Raw genomic sequence first — 23,672 nt, 5'->3', positions numbered from 1 at the left:
CCCCAGCAATTTCTCTATAATTTCCCCGCGCCATTCGTCGCCTGGACGCCGTCGACGTATTTCCCTCGTCCAAAGCCGCGAAAATGCTGCTCGGATTTTAATGGAACTTTCTTAGGCAAACGAAACGGTTCGCGATTCTACCGTCAAAAGTAATCCCCGAGTTCCGCTTAAAATCGATGTATCGAGGCACGAAATTTTATACGTTAACCATTTAATATCGCGTGATGTTTTAGGTACGATATCGGCGCTCGAACGAAGCTCGCTGTAATTTTATCGCAACGATTTCAGAGTGTTTAACGAATTAAAAAAATATTATGTCCAGCCGAGTACCTTCCAGAATAATTTAGCCTAATCGTCCACTTGTTCCACTTGTTCCACTTGTACAGGCGCTGTAATTGGCGAGTAACCGAAGTTTAAAGACGCGGCTAATGTACCCATCAAAAGAAGCTTATCATTATTTCAGAAATCTGTCGCGAGGCGCAAATTCGTCGGTCCGATAACACGACACCGTAACGTTTTTACCAACATAGAGCACAATCTACGTAACGACGTACGAAGAATTTTTCTCTTGGCATCATTTCACGGTGTATAAATCCTCCGGAGGAAGCGTATTTGGTTAGCTCAAGCAAAAGTAAACGTACTAGTTTAATAACGAAAAATGTTTCGCTAACGTCCATATATTACTTTCGTACCGTTACGTTCATCGTAGGAAATTGCATAAAATTGCGGATAATCGATATTTTCTGTTAGCAGAAAATATACGTCGAGCAGACTCTTTCGATCTGATAATATCTCTAGTCGGAGATTCTGCAACGTCGATCGCGACGAAACATTGCCGCAAAATTTCTTACCGATTCGGCCTGGATCGCCCCTACCGATCGAACACACTCCTAAAAATCCGAAATACCTTCGAGAACCCGACAAAGATTCTACGGCAAACAAACTCCGGCACCAGAATTCCTCGGCAATTTCCAGCGGATCTCAAGAATCCACGTCGCCGTCCTTACCTTCCAATTACGGTTTTCGCACGATCCGCGCGGTTGTATCGCATCTTAACACCCGGCCGGACTGAAAAACGCGTCCCCATAAAAGCGAGCAGCCCGGGGAGAGCCGCGCGCTCGAATCCATTTCACAGCTCGTCTCCCAAACACCTTTCCCGAGTGTCGTTTCCCGTATCTACGGCTCCACGAACGTATCGAGTAAACTTTCCTCGGGGCGGACTCGCGGAGAACTGAGCAAAAAGACGGAAGAAAAATATCAGCCACGAGCTGGCTCCTCGCGAGTCGCCCACCAACGCGAAGAAAGGACGCAGGAAGTCGTCGATACACACGGGCGCGAGTAATTTCATCGGGTGGCGATTTCTCCTGGCCGATACCAAGGGCTAGGCACCCTGGTGTTCTTTACTATAGCTTCGCTAGGAAGAAAAAGAAAAATTGGAAAATAAACTAGAGAGACTAGAGGGGAGGGAGTAAATGAGAATCTAGAGCTGGGTGAGTCGAAGGATGAAAAGAAGGGCTAGATCCTGGGTTAGGTCTGGCATTAGATTCGATTAACCGAGAGAAAAGATTGAGAATATTAGTTTTGGTACCTTGAGCGTTAACCCTTTGCACTCCTATGTCGAGCGTGACTCGACGTCAGTTTTTACCTCAGGAGCTCGAGTCACACTCGATATTCGTTCATGTCCAAATATCAATAGATGTCGCCCATAGGTTAAAGTAATATAAATTTCAAGTAAAATACTTAAAAGCGCTGCTGGTAACAAATAGAAATATAATTCGAAGTGCAGAGGGTTAAGTTGCTTCCTCGAAAAGGAAGTTCTCTGCTCGGAGCTATACCCTTCGTAAGGACATTTTCTCTTGTATTATTTCTAACCGCTACTGTCTAACACCGTGCAGATCCAGAAACCTTCCCAGGATACTCGAAGTCACCTAACAAAAATAAGCCTACTATTTGGCTATCCAACGGTGTTTCTCGAGTTCCTCCCCGAGACGCGACGTCGACGTTGTTGTTGTCGCGGCAGAGAGCAGATTCGTCTGGAATTAATTACAAATGACATCGGCCATCATGGGAATGACGCTGCGGGGTAGGAACGAGCCAGAGTCGCGGCGGGCGAAGAGAGACAAAGGAAAAAGAAGGATTACACGGGGCGGCGGGCTAAAAGGGGTGGTGGAAGGGAGAAGAAGCATGCCGCTCTACCACCCACCGATCAATACACCTCCAACGGTACCAACACCATCAGTGGCCTGGTACTGGGATCAGGCCGGGTTTCCGGTATTCTCGTTCGAAGAAAGTATAACTGCATTGAAATTGCATGGCAGGAGTACGCCGTCTCCCGCGGCACCCCCTTCCCCGCCTCCTTTTGTCTCCTTTTGTCTTGGCTCCTACGTTCCTGCGACTGTTCGCACATGCATCCGTGTCTTCCCACCGAGCGGGTGTAATGCATTTTCCTTGGAAGGAATAACCGAGCGTTGGGCAAGACGTTCCCTCGGCTCGGAAACTATCGTAGTTCGCTACCGCCATGTCACGGGGGCTCGGTCAGTTTTCCCGTTCAGAGTCCTCCAGGTAGTGACGCGAGACCTGACCTCGAGAAACGTCCGTAGCCAACGAATAACCAGTGTCCCGTGTCGTTTTAAATCCATCAATCGTTAGATTTGTTAGGCACCCAGGAAGCGTAGGACTCTAGATAGCGAGGAATTGGATACCATCCCTCTAGGCCGAGGACAGATCACGTGCTGGTCAGAGCGTAACCACTTTTCCGGGTTCTGAGAAATCGAAATTCAAACGGGGATCAAGGGTACGAAAGACGAATCGGTATGGATCTAGGAGAATAGGAAATATTTCATCCTCGGAGTAAGCTGACTACTCCAGATCAACCTTTGGAATTTCTGATCGTCGATTCACTGGTACCTTTCGCTGGATCCAACGACGAGCCGTGTAGCACAGTTTTTACAACCAGCAGGACGCTAAGACCCTTCCAAGATTTGTCAAGTGGCCTCGCGACTCGAGACGTCTACGTAGTAGACAGATAACCTGAACAACGTGTTCTCTACCTAATTTATTATCTCCCAAGCGAAGAAATATTTCGTCCCAATAGACCGCGTGGTACAAGATCCTTTTGCAGGATCATCATTTTTTTTTTTAAAGACAGTATCAGTCGTAGTTATATACAGTCAGTCCCATGAATATTTCTACCCTCTGTATCTGTCGAAGGAATTTGTTTAAACTAAATGGTAGGTTCGATGTTCCAAGTGCATGTTTGTATAAATATGTTGAAGTATATGTATTATGTTTTTATAATGAAAAATTCGTTTGGTAATATCAGAACTATTACGTCATTGAGTCAAACTTCTTCGATAAACTTATGTTTTAAAGAGTACGAATATATAATCGTAATATTTCAATTGATGAAATATAGTAGTTACCGTTGGATACCATCGAGTCGAAAAATGCAACTTCCTGTATGTTTCCACGGTAATTTTCGATCAGTATCTATCAGCGAAGGATCTCGGTATGTTCCTCCGTGATTTGTGCAAGTTCCAGGAAACGGGGTGAAGACGAGAGACCTTAAACCATCGTAGTTAACGACGTGGACGCTAAATGATGAAGCGAGACTTTCTTGGATGATTTTTAAGAGTGGTTAACGACCTAGAGTAATCGCGCGGATTCAGCCTGCTAGGGCATTAATCACGCCGATGATCCATTTTATTCCTAGCGAATTGCAACTCGGATTACTGATCCTTCATCCGAGTTATTTTAATAATTGAGATGCAGGGGCTCCAGTCGACCATAAGATGTCGTCCTGGAGGCAAAAGTAGAGTTCCGCGCATCCGGAGGGACATTACGAAACCGATCACACCGAGGTCGGTAATAATAAGGTTAGTTTGTTCGAGTGTTTAAAATAGCGCGAACGATATTCTTTGAAAATCGAAATAGAACGTTCTACGAGTTACAACAATTCAACGTTAAAAGTAGCTGAATTTAATTTAAATACGAAAACTCTTTCTGCACAAAAAATGTTTTCTTAAACACCCCTCCGCGCCATTATAAAATAGGAACGTCTCCGAATCTGGCTTTTAAAGCCGCCAGTAATTGCGTTTATCATAAATAGCCCCAGTTAAGAGTCAGGGAATCCAGACAATGCCTCTCGGGGCGCGCGTCAAACGACCAGCTCAACTTCTCGAGTTATCGTCGCGACTTATCACGACGGCAAACAACCCTGCCGCCCCTTATCCCGATGGGTCAATCCCGGCGCATTATCCCAGGTTCCCGTTGACCGAATTTCGTTCCGAAAACTCTGGCTATTCTCCGCGCTTCCAATTTTATTGTTCTTTCCGGTTCGCTCCCATCCCGAACCGGCTCCTCCCGGTGCGCGCGTACAAATACAAACACGTACGTACGTACACACAGGCACGCACAGAGAAGAGGGTGGCAGGTCTTCTATCGCGAGCCGCACCATCTCGTGGACTGTTTTCAATTTGAAAACGCGGACGCAGCGAGGTTCGGGGACGCGCAAGAAAATTACACGGATTCCGATGCGAGAGAAAAGCCCAACCTTTTCCTGACGTACGAGCTCAGACCGCCGTCGTCGTCCCTTTCACCCTGCTTTCATTCGCGTACGACCACGCTCCGTGCCCCCTCCCCCTACCTCGTCTCTGTGTCTACGATAGTTAGAAGCAGGCGGCATTATATTTATATCCGGGAGCCGTCGGAGAGGCCCTCCTCTCTCGTTCTCGGTTTTTCATTTCGCGTTTCACCGGGTGAAAAATCGCGTCGCGAGAGAGCGTCGCGCGACGTTTCAGCTTTTTCTATTACCGGTGAACCGTTTCGTTTCGAAACACCCGCGCTTTTTTCTTTTTCTTCTTTTTTTTTTTTTGTCAGACGAAGCCGATCCCAGCATCCCGGCCGTTTGTCGACGAATACGTATTCTCGACGCGAAATTCGCGGACGTGTCTCCCAGAGGGAAGCCACGGGGAGGTTAACTTTCTACGGAAGCGTTGCTCAAAGCGACGGTGGTAGCGTTAACGCGCGAGAAGAGTGCCACAGACGCGGGACGCGACCCGTGGCCATTTTAAACAGACCGTACAGTGGTTACGAAATTGTTCTCGCGACTCGAATTTCTAGGAGTTCGAAGAACGGAGCCTACCCTTTCCAACGACCCCTCGCGAGTCGATGTACGATTTTTTCTTGACGTCGCGATTCGAACGAAGAGTGATTGGAATCATTTAGGAGTAATCAGGCATCCGATTCGACCAGATAGAAGGAGCTCGATACAACAAATTAAACCCTTAGCAGCGGAGTGTATACTATTTTTATCTTTACTTTTACATTACGACGAGTTACGACGTAACCCACCCTGCACTGGTAATCTAACCCTACCTATGATACGTATCTTCTTCTGAAACCCTTACGCGTATCGCAGTCCGCTTCCATCGATCGGTAAAGCGTACGGATGTATCATTGCAGCTTAGGCGTCCTTCGCTCCTTTCGTTTGACCCTGTCCGACCCCAGCTCGACTCTTTTCACTGATCCCTCGGCATAGGATGATCAAAGATAAAAAGAAGAGACAGAACGCACCGGGGAAAAGATTTGACAGAGTAATTACAGGAAAGTGCAACTCTGTGCGAGCAAAGTGTCCCGTGGAAAAAAGGCAGGGCACTGGGGGGAGGAGGGGCGACACCGGTTCTCATTTCCTCGAGAACGATATTAAAAGAGACGGGCAACAGTCGCGAGGAAATATCTTCAAACATAACCGTGGGCTCCTGCGAAAGTTCTAATTTATTCGAAACGACGTCACCCTCCGTCCTCTCGGACGCGTTGAAGGCGAGTCGGAAGCAATTCAAAGACACTGCCGTCTGCTTTATTCGCGCCTCGTCGGGCATCAAGGATTTTCCGCGGGCCATACTCGTCCCGTGCCATGATCATCGATATGTGAAAAAAAAAAAATACACGCGCCGTGGAAAAAGGCAACCTCGTTATTTCGGACAAAGTCCACTACGTTCGCTGAAATTATGTTTTCGCGAGTTTTCACGCGCGGTATTAAGATCGATCCTTTTATCGAACTCATATAATATTTTAGCAATATTCAAAGATCTTCATAGACATAAATTCGTTTGAAAAAAAAAAGGAGCGTGCATTTATGAAAAATTTATCAGAGCATTGCTTTTTCAAATTTTTACCAAAGAAACTATTCGTAGAACGTAACCGCGTAAAAATTATAATTTGTCTGTAAACGATATTAATTCGAAGCACTTCGAATGGACTTCTTAATTTCGATGATTAAATATTTGTACGACATCTCGAGGGCGACGTACAACCTGAAACGAGCCCTGAATGCAGCCAGATTCTTATTTCGCGACGAGGAAAGTTCGAATTCGAACTGGCGAGAATCTACCAAGTAGGATACCGCTTTTTCTCATCTTTCTTCATTTTCGATTTCCGGCCACTTCGTCCGCGATCTTGATTTCCGTCGTTCGGTCTCGTTTTACCTTTTCCCGGCAGGGTTTTGCTGCCTTTCTTTGCACTCTGCTGCAGCTCGAAATTGAATACCGAAGGATAGGTTCCCCCGAGTTGTGGGGCAATATGGATCTGCTAGTTTTCTTGTTACCGGTGCTGCCTACCCGTCGAGTCTTCGGTTGTTCCGGCTTTGCGTATTCCAGCAACACAATTCTTGTCCGATAGCTTTATCGAGTAGAATGCAAGCCAGATCGGCCGAAGAAAAGTGTAGCGAAGAGATTTCACTGGCAGAATACGATAGAGTAGAAATTTCGATTGTCCCGGATTCGATCTGGAATGAATAGCACTCTGGTGATTATCTTAATTCGCTTATAGATCGAAGAGCCTCGTTTAGTTTCCCTTATTTTTCGAGGATTTCTACTGGGAACCTTTTATTTGAAAAATTATCAGCAACTTCCGTCGCTACGTCTTTTCGCGAATTAAAGCTGAGAGCTTTCGACAGAGCCCTGTGACGTTTCGGCCATACGAACGCTGAGAGCTTCGATGTGGTACCGTGACTTTACATAAACTAATGTCGGAGAGAGCTTTTAACGTTGTATCCTACATTTGTGTGCGTGTGTGGTCGCAATCCGACGTTCCTGGCCGAGCTAAAGCGATATTACGTTTTACGTTGCTACGACTTTGCGTATATTAAAATTGAGTGTCTTTAACGCGGTGCTTGTATTTTTTTCTTAATCTTCGTCTGGATGGTTGCGCTGAATGACGTGGCACTCGTTCGCGACAACCGCGGCTCTTTGACGTGTTTACCGTCCTCTTCACCTGCTGCCAAATATTCCTTTTTATAAGTCAGTCAGGATCGTGGCTCCATTTAATTACCCGGATTTTAAATCCCTTGTGATTATTCTTCTCTGACAAATTACGTAACAAACCGACAGTCGCGCGACTCAAAATTATATTACTTTTTAATGTACGTATGAAAAATTGGTTTTTCATCGAACTTTTTAATTAATATAAGGGACACGTTGCAGTGACGCCATTTTTTTTCCTCATTACTTTAATATTCAGGCTACCAGTATTACATTTCTAATCCGAGAGTAACTTGTAGTATTATCTTTGTTACTAGACAGACAAAGAACTTTTAATTCGGCAAAGGGCACACTCGTTATATCACCAGATATTCAGTAGCTTTTATTCGTTAGCTTTCGATGAAAATACTCCCTTCAATTGCGATAACGTGTCTTTTTTATTTTTCAATGGCGAGCGGTGGGTTACTACTGATGGCTTCGAAATCGCGCATGCATTTTGCGAAAATAATTTTTTAACCAATCAATCGCCCGACTGACGCCAAACGAAACAATATTCAGCGGAATGTGAAATATTTTATTTTCATCGGTTAATGGACAGGCACTTCGCGTTTAATTGGGACGGATATTTCTGATTCGGTACGCGTAGTTTAACGATGCTTAAAGCATCGTCCTGTTTGTCGCAGTTTCGGTTACGTTTGCATTTTTTTATTATTAAGGTCTTGTTTTATTTACGATATCCAGTTGCACATTCTACGCGAGTATAAAAAAAGAAACAAATTGAATCAGAGAGTTGCCACCAGTTTGGAAGAATATATCCAATTAGAAAGTGAAATAAATTCTGTACGATTAAATAGTACATATTGGAGTGAAAAATAGTTTGAGCGAAGAAACCTGAAATATTGGAAATTATAAAAGTTTGTTGTTTACCTCACGAAACAGTACAGTATTTTTTAATAGCGGAATGTCACCTGGTAATTGGATTTCCGTCTACCTCGGTAGCATAGTTGATTGAACTTTTATCGTATCGGTGGGCAAGGAACGAAATCGTATTTCCCGTCACCAATTTATGCCTATAAAGTGTCCAACGGATGACAGATTTTCGATGCCTGTCGTACCATATTTCATCAGACCCCCGCGCCATTATTATTCGTCGAGTCGTTTTTCACACTGGAAAGACGCGATCAAACGTCTGTTTTTGTCGCTGCCACTGTATCGTCATTGTCGCTGCCTTTGATATCGATCGACTCCCATAAATGGCGCTCGACAAAATTCTTTGTCCCGTAACCGCGACTTTGTCGTGCAAAGCTTTTCCTTCCGCGGAACGTGAATTGAATTTTCCGAAACGTAGCGAACGCGGTACACAGACAGCGGTTTTTAAAGCTTCCGTGTCCGCGTACACTGACTTGCGCTCGTTCGAAAATAATAAAACTGAAACGTTCCAGCGAGTCTTTTGTTAGATGTACGTAAACAAAATTTATATCAACAGGCTCGGTTTACAGTCATCATCGGAAACCCGCTGTTAGAGCACGCTCGATGTTTATTTCGCGGTGCAATGTCTCTGAAGACACTTCTGGCGCCGACCGTTGGGAAATATTCCGTATTTACATTGGTGTATGCATCAATGCATCGAAAATATTCCACAGTGTTTCCTTCGAGAAACCTTCCTTCGCGGTTCCACGCGCGCGTACATTTATCGGGATACCGGAAGTTGTGGATGTAGACACCGATTCGGAGTCTAGTCGATTCCTTTCGAGTCTGAGCATCTTTTAGCATAAATGTGGCAAGCTTAGGTCAGTTACATCGCTTTACGAAGCGTTTAGTCGAACGACTCGATAACTACGATACTCGTACTATGCTCATATTCTAATAAACACTATTATAAAGTGTTGGACTTGTTACGATTTTCATCGAGCAATTTTAATTATTTATCTAAACATCTTGAAGGATTCTACGCGATCGGCCATAGATATTCGATTTCTAACCTCGACTTGTTACAGTTACATTTATTCCACACGGAATTTTGCGATTTTCGCGAGGAATTCGCTCGATGCAGGGTATATTTGAGTGTATTAATCGAGCGAGAGAGCGGGGACCCACCCAGCCGTTGTTTTTCTTCTTTCATTGATTTTCCACGCGGCGACGAGTGGTCCTGCTCGACGCTAATGATCCTCACAGGAACAGTGGTCGACGGTCCGCGGTTTCTGTGGATACTCATAATCACTAAGTGGCGTAATTGAGCCGTGAGAAGCGTCACACTCGAAGGCGGAAGTCATTGTGTCCGTGTCAGCCATGGAAATCGACGCCTTCTGTTAAACTGCCACTGGTAACGGCGGTTTTGACGTCGAGTCCGTTCCCGTGGGAATTTTTACGACCGACAATAAGGATCGCTTTCTCTCGCCCGTGTATCTCCGCCTGATTTTTGCATCTGGCTCGAAAACATGTAATAAACCCAAGAGGCCTTCGTCTTTCGCCTTGGAGAATTGCGATGTCTCGTGTCTGAGACCGCGATGACCGTTCGGCATCGTCCTCTAATTACCAGCAATCGAATTTAATGCTCTCGAATTAATACTCTTGAATTAACACTCTCGAAAATCTCTACCGTTGTCAAATTTTCTTTGACTGCGTAATCAAACATTTATCGTGGCACTTATTTTTATAGCTTCATTGTGATTCAAGAATTTCGTTCAAATTTATTTCCTTTGATAGTTAACATCCAGAATTAATTTTTTTAATTCTTCAGTAAAAAGCAGAGTCAGCCGAATCGATTAATTCCATTTTCGATTCCTCCCATCTCCGAGGCTTATGATCGTAAGTGGAGCCATAGAACGGTACAATAGATTTGTAATTAGGATTTCGGGTCGAATTCTACACAGGACGTTGCACACGTCCCACGAGGGCTTGGTTCCTTGAGCGGTCAAGTATGCATGGCAGGGGCGTTCCAAAGGATTTTAATTAAAGGAAACCGGTCCGCTAATCCTGGAACTGTTGCGGACGTAACTTGCATTGTCGGACCCGGAGACGAGGTTATGATACGTCAGTTACCATCAAGACCAGCCAATTTCGGGGAAATCCTGATTATCCTCGACGCACGTAATCTACCAATAAACTTGGTACTTTTTAAGTAACGCGTAAACATCGTGGGGATACGTATAGTTTCGTTTTCTGTTCAATTTCGGTAACTTTTTGAACGATGTAATTTCACAAGTTGCAGTCGATTTTCAATTCGTCTCTGGTGAAATTAATGAGAATTCCTAAGCTACGCGGGATTTTTCGAGTCGTCTTTTACATACGTCATAAGCTAACTGCATTTTTAGGGAAATAGTATAAGAGCAAATGCTTTAGGTAAAATTATTTATTAGATATACGTTGCGAACATGTTCAGAGAATTTTAATTTTAATATCCGATCGTAACTACAGCAATTTAGAATTCTTTCAAAGGAGCTGATGGAACAGCTCGCTGACTGAAACGATAATTCAATATTTTAGAGTTGCGTGTAATCGACTGATCATCCATCTATTCTCCACCGCGTATAAACAGTCATTAGGTAAATCCAATATTCAAATCGCAGGATAAATTAATATTCTATACTCGACTGCATTCTGCAAGTAATTCCATTATCCACTTGTATTTCATTATAAGTCGTCATTTGGTTAACCATTATGCAAATCGACGAATGATTAATCGCGTTATCTTTCGCTGTAATCTGTGAGCAAATCGATGCCCACGTCACCGGCGAAAAATATGGCATCAGGTTCCAACGAAAGTGCGAAAACTTGTTGTACGATTATTCCGAGAGACGAACGGAAAACTATTCTTGCCATCTGTCGCTACAGGTAGATACCGGAGCAACGTGGAATATTTATTTCCGTATAGGATCAGTGCAATGAGTTTCTAAATAACGAGAAAAATATAATATGTGGAAAGAAAGTATGGTCTCGAAACAGACGAGTTGAAACGTTAACAAAACTGTAAGTAATATAAGCATTTATTGAAACGAGTCCAAACACGGTGAGGTTGCTTGCACACTGTAAAAGAAGAATTTGAATTCAACGAGTAACGTTATTCGGAAAATCGAGACGTTTTCCAACTCTATCCACGATGCTGGAAGTTTGAACATTCGTCCACTCCGATGGTTCCACGTAAATAAAAAAAAATCTGGAGTATCTCTCGTTCATCGACGAACGCAATTTACCATTTTCTCAGGCTCTGCGCGTACCGCGTTCACTTAAGAATAATTCAATCAGCCGATATCAGAACAGCTCGGAGACGACGGAACGTATTGAATTACAGAAGAGTGAAAACGAATCGCATGAAAGTATTTGCATATGATTGCGCAGAGCGAGGAAAGGGCTCTGCGAATTGAAAATAGACCGGCGCGAAGTGCTTTCGTCGCGGCGGTGAACTTTGGAGAACCGTGAAGAAGGAATAATAATTAAAATCCGCGCGCGGCGAGCACGAGGCGTGGGATATCGTCAAAAAGAATTTGGTTTTCCCGTGATCCACCCGAAGCGCGTCATTAAAAATTTTTCGCGCCGCCTACGTAAACATTCATTCGCGACTTCCGTTCTTTGTGCCGAGGCTTTCATTATGGCGCATCGAGTGGAAGGAATTTTCATGCCTGCCACTGAAATTTACTTTAATAGGTGGATCATTTACTTTGATCGATGGAGAAATTTTGCGGGGCCGGGGAGTCGGCTTTTTATCGCGTAAAAGTGGGAAAACGGTGCGAAACTTGTGACGAAAGACTAATTCGTTTATTAGGTACCGATGTATGTGATGTTTGCTTCGTATAGTTTCTCATTCAAAAAGAGTGCAAGAGTTTAATTAATTTTAAAACCAAATCCACGTCTCAAGAATGCTTCGTCTCGGCCAATTGCAACATTCAACGTTTCCAGTTAATTACGAGCTCCACGCTGTCTTCCATTCGTCTAGCAAAGTCGACGCTTTTCAAATCGACCTTCCAATTTACTTCGAATCGTCGTAAACGTAAAAACGATCGTGTCGAGGCACCACACCTTCCGATCCACGATGTACGTTTGCATTCGTAATTAAAAAGTTTCGCGTCCTCGTGTCTCGTTCGCAGCTCCTCGAGACCTCGGCGACGACCTCGGTTCGAGTAACATCTCGCGTAATAAATACGAGTTTGACGATCCGGGAAAGAGACGGGGCATAACCGATGGGGATGTTCCAGAAACGTCCCCCGCGGGACTCGTGGCAAGGAGGACCTGAACCTCTCGAGCTCCCCGACTCAATTTCAGCATCGAGTCGTTTCGTAAGTAATGCGGCAATTCAAACATGTTTTTTGTATGAAAACCAGAAAGACGGTGACGCTTTAATTCGATGAAATATAGTTGCTACGTACACTTTCACAACTTAACTCTACATTTTTCTTACTCTCCACGTTCTCGAAGATGTTCTTTACATGAAAAAAAAAAAAAAAACTTGGGATGCGTTAATTTTCATATAAAACATAGTTGCCATTATTGCGTATAATTTAAATAATTTTCCAATTTAATTCTCTTAACTTACTCTCTCCGCGTTTCCGATTCAAGTTTTTATTCCCAGAGCATCACCTTTTGGGCTTGACAACATTATAGTCATCGTTTGGGTGGGATTCCCAGAGCAAAGTGTGCCTAATACGAAACTTGTACGCGTTCGTCGTAAACGACGAAGAGACATAGTGGGTTGCCTACGTTTAAATTGAAAAAGCTCGAAAAAGAATCGAGTTAGGTAAAAACAGTTTTCTCCGTCCGCGGCGTCTCGCCTCAGTGAAATCGTGCCATAAACAATTTCCATATCGCGGAAAACAAAGGGGGATATTTAGGATCCTCCTTCAGCTGGGCCACCCACTGTATCTTCCCAGCAACCCTAAGTCCCTGCTTTCCGCCTCTGGTTCACGGATAGTCTACTTTTTACTCGGTGCTTCCTTCCTCCTCCCCTCGACCATGAGTATTTCACCCCCTGTTGTTATCTTCCGCCGGGGCTTCTTCCCGTTCATGTACATATTTTTCTAATAAATTCTGTCGCGGGAACCGCGCTAGTCTGTTACTTACGCGTGCCAGCGCGTTCCTTCGCTGGCTGGCCAAAGTAACTGAATAAAGTTGCGGATTCGCGGGATAGAGGAAGCCCGATTACACGCACGTGCAAGAGTGGTTCGATGATGAACGCGTTTACGAGGTTCGTGGCCGGCTTCGAGCTGGATTTACGACAACTGGATAATGGCGGCATTAATTTTTTAACTCTTCCCCGACCGTCGGGACGATTTAGCGCCGGGGATTTTCTTTTTAAATCTTTCGAGCCGTTTCCAATAAATAGCGGACCATCGAGGAGGAACACCCTCTTTCGAGCTACAATGTTGAGGTTTCTGGGAATTTTTTTGGACCACTATATCTTTGACTCGTTTCTCTTTTCGGAAGGTCTTACGGGAACTGTTTATATTTTTCGCAAATCATCCTTTGCTGACTCTTACTCGTCAGACAAGCATATATCTAAATTCATGTCTGCCCAAGTCTCCTAATTAATTTTAAATCGACTTCGCTTATTAAAGCGTTACGTTAGTAGTAAATCTAGGGTTGAATGTTTCATACGAATATTTCATAGATACGTACCAGTAAATGGTAACAGTAAACATTTTTAACAAAATGTTTGCCAATTTTAATAGTATCAAATGTTTCGTATAAGTATTTCCATCTACGTCATAAGCGTACATTTCGAACAGTATTTCTTTAATATGTTTGAATACGCGGTATACGAATAAGAGCGCACAGGATGGATACGTTATTGGTCCTCGACACAACAATGCATAACGGTTTATTTACCAGCAAAACTCCATATTTATGCATCGTTTGCATCAATGTTAAACCTCACCAATATATTTATCGCTGCAATAAAACATAATATTTCACGTCGACGCGATAAAATATTAATTTCATATTTATACGAATAATATTGGAACCCGTAACGCGGAGAATAAAGTGAATTTATACTAACCTCCGCGTAAAACGTATCGCACACTCGCGCACAACTTACGATTCATCGGAAATCGATACACCTCCGAAACAGGCGATACACGCTCCTCTTTTGTAAAATATCTTGAACGTTCTTACGTAAAAAATATTCCCGCGTCAAGATAACCCGTAACGGTATATTCTCTGTAACGACATCATCGAGAGGGGAAGCAATTTAAGCGAAGACCGATACTCTTAAAAATTTCGCGCAAAGCTTTGCCTCGAGACGACTGGAAGCTACGTAATCTAACATTAGCGCTAGTACTTAACTTTCAAACATCGTCGAGTTCACGAACTGTCGCTAGAGTTTTTCATTCGACATCTTATCGTCGGAATTACTTCCTTTAGTTCCTTATTCGAAAGTCCTGACAGCCATATGTGGATGGCGCTGATATATGAGCGGCGCTGAACGCGTTAAACTATCGCGCCCAACCGCTTCGAAATCTCTTGGTTCCCGTGTCCCGAAATTCCTTCGGACGCGATCGCCTCGGTTGGCCCCCGAAAAGCAGCGACGATGAAAAGGACCGTCAAACGTCCGCTCGAACGATCGCGAAAAGGTAGAAAACGTGGAGAATCGATGAGTAAAAAAACAACTCTACCACTTATCTTCCCTCCGGGACACGTGACGAATCGATCGAACTTCTCCGCGGAACGGTTAGGCGAGTCCCCGAATGATTCCACCGATAACAGGGAGGGTTTCGACGCGGATAGAGCGACAGCCGGTCCGTCGAGGCGGAACGACGCCGAGATTAGCAGCGTAACGGGGGTCGTGAGATCAGAAGGGTAATCTGAGCGAAGAAAGAACAAATAAATGGTCGAGCGAAGTCCCTTTTAAAGAAGTTAGCCACGCCGAACGAAAGAAGTGGAAGGAACCAGCCCACCCACCCTGAAGGCGCCGCTTTTTCCTCGGGGTGTTTTTTTTTCGCTCGCTTATCTCAGCGTGACGTTGATTGGACGTTGACAAACGATTCCTGGACGGCTGCGTCGTCGTCGATATAAAACAGTCGTTATCGATCCGCGGAACTCGCTGCCCGCGAAAAAACCCGCGCGTTCGCCGCTTTTCCGATGCTTGTTTTAACCCAGGCTGGCTTCCTGGCCCGCCCTTCGATCATCGATCCCTTCGACCGACGATAAATCGGTCCGCGTCGACGGTATTCCGTTGGTTCGCTCGTTCACCCTTTGATCGGTCCTGGTGGGATATTAAATATCGCTTGTCGCAGCGATATCGCTCGCCCTTCTTTGGCCCGCGCGGTCCTTTCCTCCGCGGTGAAAAGGACTCGATAGTTGCGCGACTATGTAGGCTGGCTAAATTGTTTCACCAGGGTGCGTAATTTGCATTCCGACTGGCGGTGGAATAATCAGGTTTCCTAGTGTCTATTGTCAGGCTGGGGTCGTCGCCTCGGCTGGGGCGAGAATTCGTTTGTTTCCGCTCGTAGAGAACACCGTGGAATCAGCCTGGGTGTGGAAATATCCCAGGCGATTGATAACTTTAACTGTTTTATCGCTATGGAGTTGTGGAAGACTGACAGTGACTATCGAAGTAGACTAACGAAGATTCTCTCGAATTATGGATGTTAATACAGAGGAGGGTTTATATAGCGTTCGACTCCGCGAGCTCGAAACCAAGGATGTGTTTACGTCAAAGTGAACTTGCTCCGCGTGTTCTTCGTGCTATGTTCCATTCAAATCGAAACGTTTTGAACTCTCCCATTCTCGATCCCTAACGATCTATTTACGTAGAACAACGACAACTCGAACCGTGACGCCAATTACTAGTTCACGTAATGAAATTAGACGTCAGTAGCACTTGTTTTCCATCCCAAGCCAACCACCTCGCCGATGAAAGCATCGACAGGGGAACTTGGACAATTTATTACGAGCCCTCGTTATCGATTATCATTTAAGGCGACGGTTGACAATGTGTACACCTGTATCCACGATTGATCAACGGGGCATTGGTGCGAGCTACGCAAACAAACACTGTCGAAGGTGTCTGATTGGATTAGGTTCGGAATCCTGAGGAGGTTCGCACGCTGCTGTCTCGCCGAGATCTTCCGTTTAATCGAGGGATCTTTGTTTACAGGCAATATTCGCCGATTCCCTTCTCCGTTTCCCTCGGAAAAGGGATTCTTTATTCGATCGAAACGATAAGCTTCCACGATTGCCGCTTCGATGTAACTTTTTCGCGTCTCTCAGAGTTCGGTTTCCTCTTTGTTTCCACAGAACGCATAATTCGACGCTCGCGTGCGATCAGAGGGCAAACCCGTATAATTAACTCCATGATATTCCTTTCTACGTGTTCTAAGACTCGCGAGCCCCCTTTGAGGGGTACGAGGTCCCGGAATAATTTACGTAATTGGTAGTATTCGAGGAACCTATTGCGTCTTCGAGGCAGTTGTGACATGGAGGATCGAGGTAGGTAGGAATGGGACTGTAAGATTCCTGGGTTGGTTCCTAACATACCAATAGAAACGTAGTTAGGGGGATTGTAAGCTGATGGGATGCTGAGACCTTTATGTCTCGCTAACCTTTGTACGCCGTCGCTATACCTTTTCGTTAGGCTATGCACAGGTGGAGAGAGAAAAGTGTTACGGAAATTCGGAGCAGGTCACAGGTATTTATAGACATTTTTTGGGACTCGAGCGATCGCGAGTCGTAGGTGACGCGTTTTAAGAAGGGGTAGGGGGATAGGTGTGCGACACTTACAGAGTCGGGAACTGTGTAGACGGGACTCGTGTAGATTTCTCTTCGTTTTCGGAATTTTTATTTGTCGTTCTTTACTAGGAGGGGGAAGAAATCGTTGAAGAGAACGATATCGTAGATATAAATTGCCTAAATGGTATAAAACGAAAGTATAGATTAACGAACCGTCGAATATGATTATTAGCGACGACCGTTAGAAGTGGAAAGTACGAAATAAATCTTGTTATGTAGCGATGATTATTTAACAAACGAGAGGACTACTTTATTATTAAATTATCGTATGGAACGTGTATTATTACGTTCTGTAATAGTATCATTTTCAAGTTAAAAATTATGTTTCTTACCCGTTTCTGCCAACGATCCACGACCAAACCCTCGCGTCAGGGTACAACCTTTGACACGTCGCTTCGAGATTTGGGTTAGGACACATTTCCTTCTGGCAACCGATTCGGTTTGGCCCACTTTGCTACCAGTGGCGAGGAGGGGAGGGGGGAGGGGGAGGGGGAGGGATCAAAACGCGGCCACGTTTTTCCATTGGCGTCGATTCGCTGGTTGTTGCTGATAAACTAGTTCCGCGCTTGTCGCGCGAAATTTATCGGGCTCGTATTACGACCTGGTAAATTGATTCTCTCCGCCAGTAACCGATTAAAGGCGCGTTTATGACTGGTGAAAATTGTGTATACCGGGTCGATCGAATCTACGCTCGTTTCAGGGATTTTGCACGGGTCGTTGCTCGAGAAACGACGCCGAAGCCCGAGCGCAGAGAAACGAGATAAGCTGGACGTTTGTTGCGGAAAATGTTTTTGTTTTTCGATTATTTTTGTTGGTGGGGGGGGGAGGAGAGGAATAATTTTAGCGCGACGATTATAAACGGCGATTTAAACGCGAAATGCTCGGCAACGAGTAAAAATAATTCGCGTTGATCGAATTCGGGAATTATGATTGGCACCTGGTCGGGTACGTATCGAACCCTTGGCCTGCGATCTGTTTTTTTTTTTACTCTGTTTTCGATTTCGACTTCATTCTGAGGAATAGGGTTGCGATTAATTCGTAGAGTGATATTAAAGCGTGCACGCTTAAATTAGATTCTGGTAGGTACAATTAATTTATAGACTAGTATTGTAATTGTTATCAAATTTACCAGAGCATCGTTGATTTATATTTTCGATGTTTGCAATTTATACATGGGATATTATTGAATACATTGCGAAATATACTTTAACTGTATTTAATATTATTATATGTACATTCATTTATGATATACTGCTCCCGCAGCCACGCATTATTCGCGCACTTTCAATATTGTACCGTTACCGTTGTAACATTTGATACACATTTGATACACCCCGTCTTTCGTCTACCCAGCGTGTCGGTTACGTTACTTCATGCTGGTAGCCTGGGAGCTTGTGGTTTTGTCACGAACTGACAGCTCCGTAATACCAAGAACTATCTAGTTGGTACAGAAACCGTTTATGGAACTCGCCGAAGAGGTATCGCTAGCATTATTCGATGTATAACGTGGAACGAAGCTTTTCGGTATCTTTCAAAAACCGAATTCCAACGTCCCGTACATTTTCTGCTGTTTCGTATTCGCGCAAACGAGGAATTATAAACCAACGTCGCGTCACGTATTACGCATTGTTCGGAATATTCAGCTGTCCCATTTAATACATTTTATTCGTACACGGTTAAAAGCATGCGCCGTATTAAATAAAATTAGTATGAAGCGTGGTCTGCGACGCACGATCTGTCAACTGGAAACGTGTTTAACGTATTTATGGGCCTGCGAATGTGCAAGTAATAATTTGTTCTTTTCATTTCTGAAACGGATTTAAACAAATTAAATAACGTGGAATTTATGGGGATGAGAGGGTCGACGGGGTGTACGAGGTGGCGGAGGGGAGGCAACGGAGGATTATTTTAATCGAGTACGATGAATCGATCGAAGTCGATCGAAGAAAGAGCTTATATACGTTAATATCTGTTTTGTCATACAGAAAAGAATTAGATAACCCTTAAAAGAATGATATTATATAAATTCGTACTGAATTCCACCACGAATCGCCATAATCGCGCTCCCTTGTTACTTTATACTTCGTCAGATCTTTCAGAAATGATTTTCATGAGAATACTTTGTGCCGCGTAGTATTTCTCGGAGAGGCAATGCGGTTGGCTATTCAAAGGCAAAGGCAGCGTTAAATGAAAGATTTTTGAACGTAGCGAGAGACGCATCCGATATCGCTCGAAAAACAAACGAAAAGCGCGGGCACATATTTCGGAGTTCGGAGGCAACTTCTGCGCCCGAAAGCTCGTTCGAGAATTTAAACAGATGCGAACAGACGGTAATTACTCGCTAAAAAATAGGTCGTACGAAATTTACGCACCACCGACTCTCAACATAAGTTTATCCGCTATGATGTTTGAAACGTTGATTCAATCAGAGCCGGGCTGGAAATTATTTCAAGTTCCACGCGAAAAGGAGTACTTTGAACAACGTATCCTCCGCGAGTTTTGTCGTTAAAATTATTCAACGGTTACGTTAGTTTAGAACAAATGAATTCCGATAATTATTTTTAGCCAACGGTCCGAAGTTGGTTGGCAACGTTACGTATTTGATAGTCATTCGATACTTATCGTGTCTCGACAAATCTATTCCCTCCATGCATTTAATAATTCGATCAACGACTCGGTCTACGTTCGAACGTACAATTCGCTTCTTCTTCGATTTATTCCATTCTTCGTCCAGAGACACGAGGAAGCGATTGAGCGAGGCGATCGCGACGAGGAAGAATTAATATAAAGACAGGAATCCGGAACACTGAAAGATCGAATCGCGCAAATCAAGAATCTATTTCCTTCCGAGCGCTTCCCCGTCGCGTGACTGGAAGTGCAAAATAATTCTCGTCGAGTGCACCGACCGACGTGAAACTCCGCAATGCTGAAACTATCTCCCGTCCGGATTCAGTTTGCGCGAACGTTTACAAGCGGAAACACAATCGGACACTCGGATGGGCGTTTGTTGTTTAAGTAGCTGCCTGTAATTGCCCTGCACAGTCGAGAAAACGTTTGATCCCGTTCGCCTTGTCGATACAAAAAGGCGCGATTCCGCTTTGTAAATTTCCCGAAAGCTACTTCACGGCTGACGAACTACCGTTTTCTTCGTACCGTTAACGACGCGACGTCGTCGCCCGTGCCGTTAAACAATTTCTTGCCTTCGGTGCGAACCGGTCGTTTCGAAGTGTCGACGTTAACGCCGCAAACAGTTCGATACTGCGCAGATAGTAGTCATGCTTTGGTATTGGTTTTAAATGGGTCTGTGAAATTTGATCTAATTGGTAGAAATCAGTTCCGTACGCATTCGTAACTCTACTTTAAGTAGAAATATTTAATCGTCATTTTCTTACGTTACGATGGAACTAAATACACGATCTATTCGATATGTGACCGAGGAAAGATTCCACAGGCACGGGATTAATTTCTATACCTAATAATATTTCTATGCATAGATCATCGATATCAACTAAAAAAAAAAAATTAAATACACCACCCCTTTCGTCTCTTGTAAAACTGTCGACGAATCTCGGTCCACGAGAATCGAAAAAATTGGATCCTTTCACGCCCTTATATCCGAGGAGGCTTGTGCGAGACCGTCTTCGGAACCTTTTCTCACGGCTCTCGCGTGGTAACCAACGCAAAAATGTTCCCGTCAAGCTCGGAAAATTTCGCATTACTGGTCGAGTCGTTCCCGGCGGGGCAACCAGGAAACGAGACTTTTTAACGCTTCCAAGCATTTCGATTTCCTACGAGCGTTGTCGACAAGGGGAAAGGGCTCGATTGTAACGTCAATCCCGGTGGCGCCCGTTGCAATGCAATCGGTGTCGCGACAGGGTGATTTTCACGTTTTAATTGCGGTCAGACAACGCCACGCGTGATCGTTCACCCGCGAAACGTCCACGGGGGTTGTTCGATTCGTCGCCTCTCGATGCTTCTGTTGCGCGATTACAGCTCATTAGACGCTACACCGTTGTCGTTCGGTGAAATCAATTCCTGATCGTCGATGTTACCGTTACTGGCGACCGCCCCCGCTCGCCCAAGCTCCTGTAATCGTCGCCGAACGATTATGGGACGATTCTCCAGCGAATATTCGGGCAACTGGGATAACTTGTCCGATCATCGAGGATACCGAACGGATAACTCTGCGAACGTGTGAAACACGACCGCGATTGCGCCAGTTTCCACCTCGATTCGCGATTCTCCGTTTAGTCCGGTCGTGGTCATCGCAATAGTATTTTTACGTGTTCTCAACCATAGACATTTTTTTGCCTTGAAACAGACTTCAGATTCGTGTTCCTGGGCCCCGAAAAACTTAGAAAACCGTGCTTTCGTTAAAATTAAAAATTAAAAATTTTCATTGAAAATAATTCATGCCGATAGGGTAGGGCTAAATAGGGTGATTTTTAAAAATTTTTGATTTTGACGAAAGTATGGTTTTCTAAGTTTTTTGAGGGACACGAATCTGAAATCTGTTTTGTGGCTGATAATCCCTGAAGATACGATCGTAATCGCAGAAAAATTTGCGATTTTTAACATCTTCAACGAAACAGCGCAAAAGATTCAACAGTCGTAGGTCTAAATACGAACTAGGGGCTGCCGCCTTTTTTAATTTTAATTATTTATTACTAGCCGTACGTGGGATTTTCTATCGAGTCAGCAAGTTTTCGAAGAAGCTAAAAATTATGTTATCCGACAACTGCGATCCATTATCGCCAGAAGCGACGATAGGTTGTTTTCTAGCGCTACCTAAAGCCTACGAAACTTACGCGTACGGTTACGATAAGCGACAATCAGTGATAATACCTCGTCATCGCGATCTTTTCCTTTCCTTCCGCAACGCTAAACAGAAAAATCGCTGCGGTCTTGTTGGATCCAGTTCAGAGGGATCACCATGTACGCGCGCAAGAGTTTTCCCTCAAAGGGTCGACAGAGAGGATCGGTGGAAAGCTGAGGCGAGCGACAACGATGAAAAAGTGTGTCCAACGTGAAACGCGATGTCAAAACCTGGGCGCGGCTTGCGAACAGACATTCTCCTTCGCGTATCGATCTGTAAGCGGAACGTGCAGTCGAAAACGAAATGCTCGCGAAGCGCGGAACGCGGGCCAAAAGGGAAAAAGGTTTGCTCGATGGCCGAACCACGGATAGACACGGGATTTAGACCCACACGGTATACAGCGAGGCGAACCGCGCTTTTTACACAGGGAAAATTCATAATCGCCCTTTAACCGCTTAGCGTCCAGTTTTTTGTCGGGCTCGATCGTTGAGAATATTCCCAAACAACGTTGCCACGAAACTTTCTCGACGTCGGCGCTGTTTTAGGCGACGTATCAAATAGAATCGCTTTTAATAGCTACCGGAGTTCGTAATTAAAAATACGACCGTGTATTTTCACCATTCTCCCGGACAAAATTTTCGGAAATTTTTATTCCACCCTATCCGTGATTTTTCGATGGACTTTAGGATGTCAAAGTAGACTGGTATACGTAGGCTTTCTCAAATATCCAGTAATTTTGTAATGCTAATTATTCCGCGAATGTTTAACGATAAAGGGATTGAAATCTAATCGAATCAGTAGTAATCTATCTAACGTGCAACTGCCTCTTACGTCATTTTGTCATCAAAGGAAAGTTTCAACTTCGTACATCGAATATTATTCCAGAAACCTTTGACGATTACGCTTTGACAGTGAAGGGATTAAAATCCAATTAAGTCAGAGACTACCTCCGTTTAATCCGCGCGAGTCTGCCAGGAGCTGTTTCTTAAATTTTCCTGGATGTAGTTTGACATACGTTGGAGCGATTCGATATTGTTAGGATATCGTAACTTCGTACACTTAATTTGCACCGCAACGCACAGAGCCAGGTGTACAGGTACGCGAAACTGCGGAACTTTGGAAAAGTTCGGCCGAGCTTCTCGAGTCGTTAGCGGGCATCCAAGTTTAATCGTCGATAGCGTAAAGAGTTTATCATGGAAAATACGAAGAGCTTGCTTATTTTGCGCTTAGGGGTTCGATTCGTAAACGATATTGAATTATTTGCGAAAGTTTCGACGAATCAATTTTGCGCGGAATCAAGATTCTTTCAGCGGAATATCGCAAGGGGTTGGTTTTTAAATTTATTAATCTGCCATTCCAGTTAAATAAAAATACACCTAGATAAACGAGAAGTTTTCTGAGAATTTTAATACTTGGAGTAATTTTCATTTATATTATTTGTTTCGTCTAAATTTAGAAAAATATTCTCGGACAGTCAAAGGTTCAGACACGAAATACGAATTTTCCACAATAACTTATCGTTTGAAGTATTCCATGTTTTTAGTTTCAATTTGAACATTTATGCTCTCCCGGTAGTAATTACCATCGAGAAAACAAGGTTGGCTCCAGAGTTATGAAAATTCAGTGGACTCTTGTTTGTGCGTGGTCGATTACCATATTAAATTTTCTTCGTCTTTGAATTCGTGCTGCATAGATTACTATAATTTCATGTATATCAAGGTCGTTCTATTTAAACTGTTTCGGTGCAAATTTCCACGTTCTGCCCGTCAGATTATTAGAATCACCGCGAAGTAACGAGCATCATAGCGTTTCAAATCGAATAAGAAGTACTTTAACTTCTTGATCAAAACTTTCTGTAATCTACGTACGTTTGT

General features: G+C 44.1%; 1 protein-coding gene across 1 annotated transcript in view; it reads left to right on the top strand.

Annotated features, from left to right (window-relative positions):
• The window catches only part of LOC128878205 (nephrin), a 358,472-nt gene that overhangs the window by 149,864 nt on the left and 184,936 nt on the right, over positions 1-23,672 (top strand). The window lies entirely within an intron of this gene.

This window comes from Hylaeus volcanicus, chromosome 6 (assembly GCF_026283585.1).
Source record: "Hylaeus volcanicus isolate JK05 chromosome 6, UHH_iyHylVolc1.0_haploid, whole genome shotgun sequence".
NCBI lineage: Eukaryota > Metazoa > Arthropoda > Insecta > Hymenoptera > Colletidae > Hylaeus > Hylaeus volcanicus.
Note: the sequence above shows the minus strand (reverse complement) of the source record. Positions and strands in the feature narration are given on the sequence as shown.